This window comes from Bubalus kerabau, chromosome 3, assembly GCF_029407905.1.
Source record: "Bubalus kerabau isolate K-KA32 ecotype Philippines breed swamp buffalo chromosome 3, PCC_UOA_SB_1v2, whole genome shotgun sequence".
Lineage (NCBI taxonomy): Eukaryota > Metazoa > Chordata > Mammalia > Artiodactyla > Bovidae > Bubalus > Bubalus kerabau.
Genome location: NC_073626.1, coordinates 101,434,962 through 101,448,489, shown reverse-complemented (window position 1 = coordinate 101,448,489; position 13,528 = coordinate 101,434,962). Strand labels below are relative to the sequence as shown.

Sequence of the window (13,528 nt, the reverse complement as noted above, 5' to 3'; positions counted from 1 at the left end):
TCCCCAGGCCATCAATTGTCTTTTCAGTTTTTTGGTGATCCTTTTGCTGAACAGAAGTTTTAAATTTTGATGTAGTTAAATTTAACAGTCTTTTGCATTGTGGCATTTGCTTTTTGTATCTCCTTTAGAAGATTTTCATAAATATGGTACAGATACACATATTCATTTGTATTATATTACTGCATTTATATTTTAATTTGATTTAGTTTTTGTTTTGACTTAAGTTTTGAATCATCTAAAATGCATTTTTGTGAATCACATGAGTTATAAAAGTAAATCATCTTTTCCCCCAAGAATATAGTTGTCCCAGCCCATATATTGAATTGGCCATCCTTTCCCTACTGATTATAAAATGCCACCACAAAAAACAAAAATGCCACCTCTATCATCAATTTAATTTGCATATCTATACAAAAAAAGATCTTCACGACCCAGATAACCACGATGGTGTGATCACTGACCTAGAGCCAGACATCTTGGAATGTGAAGTCAAGTGGGCCTTAGAAAGCATCACTACGAACAAAGCTAGTGGAGGTGATGGAATTCCAGTTGAGCTCTTTCAAATCCTGAAAGATGATGCTGTGAAAGTGCTGCACTCAATATGCCAGCAAATTTGGAAAACTCAGCAGTGGCCACGGGACTGGAAAAGGTTAGTTTTCATTCCAATCCCAAAGAAAGGCAATGCCAAAGAATGCTCAAACTACCGCACAATTGCACTCATCTCACACACTAGTAAAGTAATGCTCCAAATTCTCCAAGCCAGGCTTCAGCAATACATGAACCATGAACTTCCTGATGTTCAAGCTAGTTTTAGAAAAGGCAGAGGAACCAGAGATCAAATTGCCAACATCCGCTGGATCATAGAAAAAGCAAGAGAGTTCCAGAAAAACATCTGTTTCTGCTTTATTGACTATGCCAGAGCCTTTGACTGTGTGGAACACAAGAAACTGTGGAAAATTCTGAAAGGGATGGGAATACCAGACCACCTGATCTGCCTTTTGAGAAATCTGTATGCAGGTCAGGAAGCAACAGTTAGAACTGGACATGGAACAACAGACTGGTTCCAAATAGGAAAAGGAGTACGTCAAGGCTGTATATTGTCACCCTGCTTATTTAACTTATATGCAGAGTACATCATGAGAAACGCTGGACTGGAAGAAACACAAGCTGGAACCAAGATTGCCAGGAGAAATATCAATAACCTCAGATATGCAGATGACAACCACCCTTATGGCAGAAAGTGAAGAGGAACTAAAAAGCCTCTTGATGAAAGTGGAGAGTGAAGAAGTTGGCTTAAAGCTCAACATTCAGAAAACGAAGATCATGGCATCCAGTCCCATCACTTCATGGCAAATAGATGGGGGAACAGTGGAAACAGTGTCAGACTTTATTTTTGTGGCTCCAAAATCACTACAGATGGTGACTGCAGCCATGAAATTAAAAGACGCTTACCCCTTGGAAGGAAAGTTATGACCAACCTAGATAGCATATTCAAAAGCAGAGACATTACTTTGCCAACAAAGGTCCGTCTAGTCAAGGCTATGGTTTTTGCAGTGGTCATGTATGGATGTTAGAGTTGGACTGTGAAGAAGGCTGAGCGCCGAAGAATTGATGCTTTTGAACTGTGGTATTGGAGAAGACTCTTGAGAGTCCCTTGGACTGCAAGGAAATACAACCAGTCCATTCTGAAGGAGATCAGCCCTGGGATTTCTTTGGAAGGACTGATGCTGAAGCTGAAACTCCAGTACTTTGGCCACCTCATGTGAAGTGTTGACTCATTGGAAAAGATTCTGATGCTGGGACGGATTGGGGGCAGGAGGAGAAGGGGACAACAGAGGATGAGATGGCTGGATGGCATCACTGAGTCCATGGGCGTGAGTCTGGGTAAACTCCGTGAGTTGGTGATAGACAGGGAGGCCTGGCGTGCTGCGATTCATGGAGTCGCAAAGAGTCGGACACGACTGAGTGACTGAACTGACTGATGGGGTTTTTGGTGGCCAGTCTCTTCTATTATAAAGACTTCCCTGGTGGCTCAGACGGTAAATAAAAATGCCACCTTTATCATCAACTGAATTTGCATATCTATGGGGTTTTTGGTGGCCAGTCTCTTCTATTATACTACTTGCCTATTCTAACACCAATACTACAGCTAATTAATATATTTAACTGATAGAGCATTTATCCCCTTCTTGATTTTATGTTCTTGTTTTGTCTTGTTCCTGTTTTATACCCTGATACCTTCTAAATTGCACTCCTCTCCCATCCTAGTAAGGTCATGCTTAAAATCTTGCAAGCTAGGCTTCAGCATTATGTGAACCAAGAACTTCCAGATGTCCAAGCTAAGTTTAGAAAAGGAAGAGGAACTAGAGATCAAATTGCCAACATTCGCTGGACTATAGACAGAGCAAGGGAATTTCAGAAAAACATCTATCTCTGTTTCATCAACTACACTAAAGCCTTTAATTGTGTGGATCATGGCAAACTGTGGAAAGCTCTTAGATGGAATACTAAACCATCTTACCTGTCTCCTGAGAAACCTGTTTACGGGTCAAGAAGCAACAGTTAGAACCCTGTATGAAACAACTGATTGGTTCAAGATCAAGAAAGGAGTAGGACAGGGCTGTCTGCTGCCACGTTGTTTGCTTAACAGTGTGAGCACATCATGAGAAATGCTGGGCTGGGTAAGTTACAAGCCGGAATCAAGATAGGCAGGAGAAATATCAACAACCTCAGATATATAAATCATACCACTCTAATGGCAGAAAATGAAGAGAAAATGAAGAGCCTCTTGATAAGGGTGAAGGAGGAGAGTGAAAAAGCTGGCTTAAGACTGAAGACTGAAAAAACTAAGATCATGCCATCTGACCCTATTACTGCAAGGCAAATAGAAGGGGAAAGGTGAAAATAGTGACAGATTTCCTCTTCTTGGGCTCCACAATCACTGCAAATGGTGACTGCAGCTATGAAATCAGAAGACAGTTGCTTCTTGGCAGGAAAGAGATGACAAACCTAGACAGTGTATTGAAAAGCAGAGACATTACTCTGCCAACAAAGATCTGTATAGTCAAGTGGTCATGTATGGTTGTGAGAGCTGTACTGTAAAGAAAGCAGAATGCCAAAAACTTGATGCCTTCTAACTGTGTTGCTTGAGAAGACTCCTAAAAGTCCCTTGGACAGCAAGATCAAACCAGTCAATCTTAAGGGAGATCAATCCTGAATATTCACTGGAAGGACTGATACTGAAGCTGAAGCGCCAGTATTTTGGTCATCTGATGTGAACACATGACTCATTGGAAAAGTCCCTGATGCTGGGAAAGATTGAGAGTGGAAGAAGAGGGTGTCAAAAGATGAGATGGCTGGACAGCATCATCAATGCAATGAACATGAACTTGGACAAACTCCGGGAGATGGTAAGGGACAGGGAGGCAAGCTGCAATCCGTGGGGTCACAAAGAGTCAGACGAGACTGGGCAGCTGAACAGCAACAACTACCTTCTAAATCCTTTCATCTTTGGTTCTAATAATTTTCCAGTTTGGGTTCGCTAGGAAAATGATCATGTTGTCTTTACTTTTATTAATCATACCTCATTTGTCTGACTAAATATTCAAGACCAAGCCAATTCCATATAAACACCTAGGAAAGGACACATTTTTATCAACTGCTCCAGGAGGTCTTTTCCTTCTCTACCTATCCCTGTCTCAAATTAATCCTCCATTCATGCAAGATGAGCTGTTCGAGTTTTCTTTCATTCTTCCTCTTTTTTTTTTTTTTTTTTTTTTGTATAAACAATTCTTTAAGTTTGTTATTCCAACCAAGATGTGAGGCTCAGGTGGTTAGCAAGGTAGAAAAGAGATTCAAAAGTAAAATAGCCCATTATATTAACTTTCTCTGACCTGAAATGGAAGTTTTCTTTCTTCTTCATTTGTTTGAGCATTTGATCACTTTGCCTTATAATTTTTTTAAAGTCTATGTTTTGTCTTCCCGGCATTTTAACTTCTTCAGGTTAGACTATTTCTCCTGCCTCTCGCATACTCACAGTTCCTTTCCTCGTCCTCTGATACCTGTACTGCATGTTCTTTAACTTCGTGTATGTGTGTATGTGTGCTTGGTTGTGTCCAACTCTTTGCAGCCCCCTGGACTGTGGCCCACCAGGCTTCTCTGTCCATGGGATTTCCCAGGCAAAAGTACTGGAGTGGATTGCCATTTCCTTCTCCAGAGGATCTTTCTGACCCAGGGATGGAACCCGTGTCTCTTGTGTCTCCTGCACTGGCAGGCAGATTCTTTACTGTGGCACTACCTGGGAAGCTCCTTTAACTTCATATAAACTGTTATTCCAGCTTAGATTCTATGTTCCATATTTTAGTAACACATTTGCCATATCTCAGACTTCATTGCCCCTCTGTCTTTTACTCACCCCTCTTCAAAACCATGGTCCTATTTTATTTTTGTTTGTGATTTTCTTACATTTTTTTTAAACTTATTAACTTGAGATTATTTCAAACTTACCAAGAAGCTGCAGTAAGGCAAAGAACTCTATTTGCACAAATTCAGCAGTTAACATTTTGCCATATTTACTGTATCATTCTCTCTTGCCCCACTCTATGTGAGTGTTTGTATATGTTTTTTAGAATAGCTTGCTAGTAAATTGCAGAAATCATATAATCTGTTTTTGTTTTTCCTGTGCCTATACACTCAATAAATCAGAGGTCTGGTTCCGTCCATACTGCTGTCTTGTCTGATAACTCACGTTCTGGTGAATAAGGTCACATTTTGGATTCTGCCTTAAATTTATGATTGTTGAACTCAAATTGGCTTTCACCACTACCTATATAAAGGTGACTCTTTTTTAAATTTATGAACACAGGCATGTTTGGGGATATCATATTCTTGTGATGTTCTATGGGAATTTTATTGGATGATACATTGTGTGTGATTTCAGTTGTTTAGAGCCGTTGAGCTTTTTTTATGGCCAGCTATTTTTATTTATTTACCAAGTATTTACATAGTGCTTACTATGTGCTGGACACTAAGTACTTTACAAATCCTTACTTATTCAATGTGTTCAGCACTGTGTGGTAGAGCGTATGGGGTTGCACAGAGTCGGACACCACTGAAGCAACTTAGCAGCAGCAGCGTGGTAGGTATTAGTATTACCTTCATTTTGCACTTGAGAAAATTGAAGAACAGACATGTAACTTACCCTAAGTCATACACCAAGTACTGAGCCAAAATTTTAATATCAGCAGTCTGGTTACGGAATTGGTGCTCTTAATCATGATTTCTAGGGTTTTCCTCGCAAGATTCTGCTCTTTTCCATCTTATTCAACCTCATTTTTTAAGAGGCTGGTATTAAAAGCTATGCTTTCAACTTAATTTACATGGAAATATTCTTTCTCTTTTTTTATTTATATTTCATTTGCTTACAAAACATTTTATTAAATGCCTAAATGACACCAGCAAATGTTACTGACTCAGACAGCTTTGGAAACAACACAACTGATAGTCAACAGCATATGATTCAAGTGATAAGAGCACAAGTAAACATTTGTCTGTTTTCAAATGGAAATGCTGTTTTGATTAATTCAGTGATTTGTTTATGTGGAGGTCAGTTAAGAGACTTTCCTCTGTAGTTGAAATCAGGCTATGTTCTTCAAGTAAATAAAAACAAAATCACTGAAAAGTTATTCTCCATCTGACAGATGTCACTATCAGTGAATTACTACATAGGAATGAAATTGCATTTATAAATTAAGATACTTGTACGCCAGCAAAGCTGATGTTAGAAATGTCATGGATCTCTGATACAAAAACTGTTTTCAGCTTTATGTGCATAGAGATTCATCCAATACTAGGAAGACTGACATGTTTTTTAATTTGTTTATTTCTGGCTGTGCTGGGTCTTTGTCGCTGTGTGCAGCTTTCTCTAGTTGGCGCAGAGTGGGAGCTACTCTCTCGTTGTGGAGTGCGGGCTCCAGGGTGTGCCAGCATTAATAGTTGCCCCACACGGGCTCAGTAGTTGTGGCACACAGGCTTATTTGCCTCACGGCAGCAGGAATCTTCCCAGACCAAGGATCAAACCAGTGTCCCTTGCTTTGCAAGGCAGATTCTTAACCACTGAACCACCAGGGAAGCCCTGACATGTTTTTTAAAGCTGTATTTCTGATACGCCCTAGCACAAGTTCTCCACTTCAATTCGGTCAACTCTATTCCATAAGTATCTTATCTTGGTAAACATAGATACACTGAGTTGAAGATATTGAAGTCATCTTTATAGTCTTTCTTGCTTTTCTAGCTTACATAGAAATGACAGCATTAGAAGGATCAGAAGAACATCTAACTCGGAGGAGGTTCTTCAGAGTTTCCCAATGTTGGACACAAATTTAAATTTTAAAATTATATGAAGTATTTTAACACTGTCATAAAAACAGCATGCCCACTCAGATGTATACCAAATTATAGCACATAAACACATCATGAAACAAAAACTGTGCTGCTTGTTTATATTTTATGAACTGCTGACTAAAGCCTTACCTCCAATTTCCATGTAGATATTTAGACTTCTTAAGAGTATTGTTTTTAAGTTTTTAGCTGGCCTTTAAAAAAAATTGAGTCCATTGTTATATGTGTGCTTAGTTGTTCGGTTATGTCCAACTCTTTGCAGCCCCACAGACTGTAGCCTGCCAGGCTGCTCTGTTCATGGAATTCACCAGGCAAGAATACTGGAGTGGGTAACCATTCCCTTCTCCTGGGGATCCTCCAGACCCAGGGATTGAACCTGGGTCTCCTAACTGCAGGCAGATTCTTTATGGTCTGAGCCACCAGGGAAGCCCACCATTGTTATATATCCAAATCAAATTATGCAAGCAAGAGAATAGCTACAGTGTATGTATGCTCCATTAAAAAAATACAAATATGACTTAGAGGCATCTTTCTACCATATATCCTTATCACTCCTTTACAGTTCTGCAGCAGCAAATCAGTGTGACAATATTATACTGAAGTAAGTTCTCTTGCTTAATTTAAGTTTTGGGTGGTTCTTGCCCATATTTTGTATTCATGACCAGAGATGTGAGTAAAGATTAGATAAGTCAGTCAGTAGTGGAAACGAGATTTTCTTTACCTCCCTTCAAGCTTCTAGACCATTTTGACTGCAACAATCTTAAATAGTGCCAAAGCCAAATTTGCTGTTTTTTTAAAGTTGCCATTTATAATAGCTTTTCTGTGATAATCACAATTGTCTCAATATTATAAAGCTAATAAATAATACTATAATGTGGTCTCTTTATTTATATAATGGGGGTTCCATTTAGATTTTTATTAGACAAAAGAGAGCTAAATAATTTGAAAACAACTGATCTAGTTCAGCCCATTAATCTTAACAAATTGAAAAATTAAAGCATATGCAGATGACACCACACTTATGGCACAAAGTGAAGAGGAACTAAAAAGCCTCTTGATGAAAGTGAAAGTGGAGAGTGAGAAAGTTGGCTTAAAGCTCAATATTCAGAAAATGAAGATCATGGCATCCGGTCCCATCACTTCATGGGAAATAGATGGGGAAACAGTGGAAACAGTGTCAGACTTTATTTTTGGGGGCTCCAAAATCACTGCAGATGGTGACTGCAGCGATGAGATTAAAAGACGCTTTCTTCTTGGAAGGAAAGTTATGACCAACCTAGATAGCATATTGAAAAGCAGAGACATTACTTTGCCAACAAAGGTTCGTCTAGTCAAGGCTATGGTTTTTCCTGTGGTCATGTATGGATTTGAGAGTTGGACTGTGAAGAAGGCTGAGCACTGAAGAATTGATGCTTTTGAACTGTGGTGTTGGAGAAGACTCTTGAGAGTCCCTTGGACTGCAAGGAGATCCAACCAGTCCATTCTGAAGGAGATCAGCCCTGGGATTTCTTTGGAAGGACTGATGCTAAAGCTGAAACTCCAGTACTTTGGCCACCTCCTGCGAAGAGTTGACTCATTGGAAAAGACTCTGATGCTGGGAGGGATTGGGGGCAGGAGGAGAAGGGGACGACAGAGGATGAAATGGCTGGATGGCATCACTGACTCGATGGATGTGAGTCTGAGTGAACTCCAGGAGTTGGTGATGGACAGGGAGGCCTGGCATGCTGCAATTCATGGGGTCACAAAGAGTCGGATACGACTGAGCGACTGAACTGAACTGAACTATATGTCTTGCTCAGTTATACAGCTAGAAAATTGTGGATACTAAACTTCCTGTTAGTTCATTGTTCTTTGTAGTATTTCTTATCTCTGAGTTCCTATAGTACATTTAGTTTATACCATGCCATTTAGCTTGTATTGCCATGGTTTGTATACAGGCATTCATTTATTTATTCAATAAGTAATAATCTGTTTGCCAGGTACTCTTCTAGTCAATGAAGATAGTCCCTGAACCCAGAAGTTGAGCTGAAAATAAGATAAGAAAAGTAGATTCTATTCAGCCCTCATTTGATTTTGGTTAAATAACCAGTTTGTGTATCACTGAGTGATATTATCATATCATTGAGAACTTTTCTTTATTTATGGTTATATTGTGGGGGAGTAAAAAAGTTCTCTAGGTGAGAAAAATTAAAAAGTCAACTCAAAGCATACTATTTTTATAACAAGTACCTGATAATGTCAGTATGTAAAAGAATATGGGGAGTGCTGTTACATAAAAACAGCACTGTGGAAAGATAGTAATTCTTAAGCGGGACTGGAAGAGCCATAATGAAGGAGTTCTATTCTTAAAGAAGTTTGCTTTAAAAAAGTAGGGGGAAATCTTTCTTTGCACAGGGAACAACAGGTTCATAGGCAGAGTTATGAACAGTTCTGGCATTTCCAAGAAAGATTAATGCAGCAGAATACTAGGAGGTCTTGAGAAGTGTAGTGTATAAGCATTTTTAGGCATCATTATATGCTTAAACAGCGAAAGTAATGAAATGTGACTTTTTATCCTGTATCCCAAGTATTCCTCATACTTCTACCTGTTTATATTCCTAAGTTCTTTAAAAACAGTGCTTCCCCATCTCATGGTGACAAGTGCAGTACCACAATGACAAGGGCTCTGTATACCCTTACTGATTAATTACACTCATCATTCACTCAATCAATACTTTTTGCTCCAGCATGTATAACATTTTATACTTTGTGCTAATACGAAGTTAAAAAAAAAAATAGTGATACAAAACCAGAGTTCAAGGAGCTATTGAACCCAAAGCAAAAATTAGTCTGGGATAAACCATAATGGACAGGAAAAAGTCAATTTTCATTCCAATCCCAAAGAAAGGCAATGCCAAAGAATGTGTAAACTACCACACAATTGCACTCATCTCACATGCTAGCAGAGTAATGGTCAAAATTCTCCAAGCCAGGCTTCAACAATATGCTAACTGGAAGCTGAATTTAGAAAAAGCAGAGGAACCAGAGATCAAATTGCCAGCATCTACTGGATCATCGAAAAAGCAAGAGTTTCAGATAAACATCTACTTTTCCTTTATTGACTATGTCAAAGCCTTTGACTGTGTGGATTACAACAAACTCTGGAAAATTCTTAAAGAGTTGGGAATACCAGACCACTTGACCTACCTCCTGAGAAATCTGTATGCAGGTAAAGAAGCAACAGTTAGAACTGGACATGGAACAACAGACTGGTTCCAAATCGGGAAAGGAGTATGTCAAGGCTGTATATTGTCACCCTGTTTATTTAACTTCTATGCAGAGTACATCATGCGAAATGCCAGGCAGGATGAAGCACAAGCTGGAATCAAGATTGCCAGGAGAAATATCAATAACCTCAGATACACAGATGACACCATCCTTATGGCAGAAAGCGAAGAAGAACTAAAGAGCCTCTTGATGAAAGTGAAAGAGGAGAGTGAAAAAGTTGGCTTAAAGCTCAACATTCAGAAAACTAAGATCATGGCATCTGGTCCCATCACTTCATGGCAAATAGATGGGGAAACAGTGGAAACAGAGACTTTATTTTGGGGGGCTCTAAAATCACTGCATATGGTGACTGCAGCCATGGAATTAAAAGACGCTTGCTCCTTGGGAGAAAAGCTATGACCAACCTAGACAGCATATTAAAAAGCAGAGATATTACTTTACCAACAAAGGTCCATCTAGTCAAAGCTATGATTTTTCCAGTAATCACGTATGATTATGAGAGTTAGACTATAAAGAAAGTTGAGTGCAGAAAAATTGATGCTTTTGAACTGTGGTGTTGGAGAAGACTCTTGAGAGTCCCTTGGACCGCAAGGAGATCCAACCTGTCAATTCTAAAGGAAATCAGTCCTGAATATTCATTGGAAGGACTGATACTGAAGCTGAAACTGCAATACTTTGGCCACCTTATGCAAAGAACCGACTCATTGGAAAAGACCCTGATGCTGGGAAAGATTGAAGGCCAGAGGAGAAGGGGACGATAGAGGATGTGGTTGGATGGCATCACTGACGTGATGGACATGAGTTTGAGTAGGCTGTGGTAGTTGGTGATGGACCGGGAAGCCTGGCGTGCTGAAGTCTATGGGGTCGCAAAGAGGTGGACACGACCAAGTAACTGAACTGAAACCATAATGGAAAAGAATATTCAGAAAAAGAATGTATATATATGTAAAACTGAGTCACTTTGCTGTATAGCAGAGATTGGCACAACATGGTAAATCAACTATACTTCAATTTTTCATTTTAATTAGCAGGGGTTTTTATCTATTATGTGTGCTAAGTCTCTTCAGTCATGTCCGACTTGTGCAGCCCCATGGAGTGCAGTCTTCCAGGCTCATCTGTCTGTGGGATTCTCCAGGCAAGAATAGTGGAGTGGGTTGCCATTTTCTCCTCCAGGGAATCTTCCCAACCCAGGGATCAAACCCATGTCTCCTGTGTCTCTTGCACTGGCAGGTGGGTTCTTTACCACTAGGGCCACCTAGAAAATCCTTTGCCTGTTTTGGTGACTAATATATCCATATGTTCACAAAGCTTACTCTCTCATCAGAGGAGACAAATGATAATAGGATAGATTGTAAAATATGTAGCATGTTATTCATAGTGATAAATACTAAGAAGAAAAAATAAAGTAAGGAAAGAGGGGAAATTAATTACTGGAGAGGAAAAGGGAAGATAAAATTATTTAATTTCTCTTGCCTTGATTTTCTCAGCTCTAAAAAAGAAAAAATAGTGGTGGTTACTTATAAGGTTGTGACAAAGATTAAATGAGCTGATATGTGTATTTATAAAGTCCCAGATGATAGAATATCAGCCAATATTATTTATACATTTTTTTAAAACAACTTTAGCACAGTAGTCATCTTATTTTCATCACTTATGGACTTCTTTTATTAAAGGATATAGTTACAGTTTTGAGCTACTTTATCTACAGAATAAGACTCCCTCATCCATATCTTGCTTCTTTTAGCTTCTACTTCCAATACAGTCACATCTAATCACTTTCTTAGAGGCAAATCATCATTCTTTCATAGTGTTTCTTCTGCAGAACAATATTTGCTTATCTAGATGTCAGGTCATTTTCTATTTAAGTCATCGAGCAGGCATCCAGATGTTCCTGTGGAAAATATTCATTAATGCTTCATCACTTACATCTCAAGGTTAATAGGTCTAAGAAAATGAGACTTTTATGCTTGCTTTCCAGCTAAAAATGAGTAGAATATTGGAATTGTTATTACCAAAACAAATATAAAATCTTCAATATTAATCTTTTCACACTAAGATCATTTTCACAGATTAGCTAAAGTTTCAGGTCTCCTAGTAACCTTTCTTTGCCTGCGTAACCTCTGTGCATCCTTAAATGTATCCTGCCTCCTCCTTTCCCTGAAAACTAGACTTGCCCTTTGTGTTCCTTTAGCACTCCATACCTAGCCCCTTCACAACCGGTATTACTCAGTATTTAAGTTACCTGTTTACCTAACCTGCCCAATTCCCTGTGCCCACCTCTCAGGCAGTAAGCTCCTTGGGCTGGGATGGGTGGTGGACACCAGGGAAACTAGGTTCTCTTTGTGTCTGTGTCCCGAGTATCTATTACAGTGCTTTACATGTAGTTGATTATCGATAAATACTTAAAACACTGAGTATAATGCCTGGAATACCTTTAACATATCAGGATTATAGAAACTTAGTTATTTAACCTTGGTCCCACATCCCTTAATTGTTTCTTTATCTCTTTTGGCTGCTTTCTGAGGAATAGCATTGCTCAAGCATGCTGCTACCCCTGTCCTACATTGTCCCCTGTCCTTCTCTGGCCTAAAATTAAAAAGAAAAAGGAGGCCAGATATTTGGAAAGATCCCAAAGTTAGAGGAACACCCTGTGGGGTAATTATGGTCCAGGATATGACCCCTACTCTTCCAATTGAGAAACATTGATTTTGCCATTCCTCTCAAGGTGATGGGCCTCTAGGGTCTGACACAGGCCATCTATATTTCCAAGAACTTAATTTATAAACCAGTTGACTGTTTGTTGATTGGTTTGTTTACACTGATTGAAATACTTGTATCTGATACCTAAGTCATAACTTAATGATATCAAAGCCTCTGTGAAATCCATCAAATAATCAGAAGATTGTTCAGTGACTATGGAAACGGAGCAAAATGACTTAAATTGCACCAAAGATAATTTAACCCAAGCTGAGGAACAGCCTTGCCATTGTTTCCTTGATGGCTAGGAGAAAATTAAGAAAAGGGTGATAAGGTCTCAAGTGTTTTGAAAGTGTTTACAAATTTTTTTTCTTACTTGCTAAAAGAAAGCACTTTTAAATGTCAGGGGGACAATGTCATTTTGTAACTCAGTATTGATAATGTACAGTTTGGTTCCATAATTCTTTGATCCCAACATTAAATTCCTGAAATAGTGGTATTGCTGACAATGGTACTACAACAGAAAGAAAGAAAAAGGATTAAAGTTGGATGAGCATTCTCTGTACCCTCTGCCTCTAACTTAACAATCGTCTGGGGGTCAAATCAACTTCGTTGAGAAAGTTGACTGTGCTTGTGTTTCTAGCTGGCTTACTGGCTGGCATTCCTTCATAAACTAATAATGCATATCCACTGAGAGTTCATCCTCTACCCTTGTGAAGAAGCTGTGAAGTATAGGTTAAGTGGTCATTAAGAAAAGTAAGCTGTACCTCTTGTCAAGGGCTAGAGTCTGTCCTTCAGGCCTTACCTCAAGGTCCTTTCTATTCCAGAGTTTGGAAACCCAAGTGCCTACAGAGGCCAGGCTGGTGGGAATGAAGCAGGAAGCCACTGCAGTGAACTGGAGAGCCGAGTCCTGTCTGAAGGAGCAGCCACTGATCTGTTCCAGATAATTGTTGCAAGGCAGGAATGCTGACCTAGTGTTACCACATTGTCCAGTTTCCCAGGTAAAGCAAGAAATGCACATTTTCATATGCCTTCTGATTTAAATATTGTCAATTAATTCACTTGTATTATTATTTTCAAAATGTGCGTGCACCAAATACTACCACTGGTGAGATTTGGCCTAGAGCCCTCCTGATTGTAACTTGGTTTTATATTTTGCTCTCCA

General features: G+C 39.2%; 1 protein-coding gene across 1 annotated transcript in view; it reads left to right on the top strand.

The window, feature by feature from the left end:
• MBD5 (methyl-CpG binding domain protein 5) overlaps positions 1-13,528 on the top strand; it is a 149,848-nt gene that overhangs the window by 65,113 nt on the left and 71,207 nt on the right. Inside the window, exon 2 of the mRNA XM_055572651.1 lies at positions 13,191-13,364. The gene's annotated coding sequence lies outside the window, so the exon portion shown is untranslated. The remainder of the gene's footprint in view (positions 1-13,190; positions 13,365-13,528) is intronic.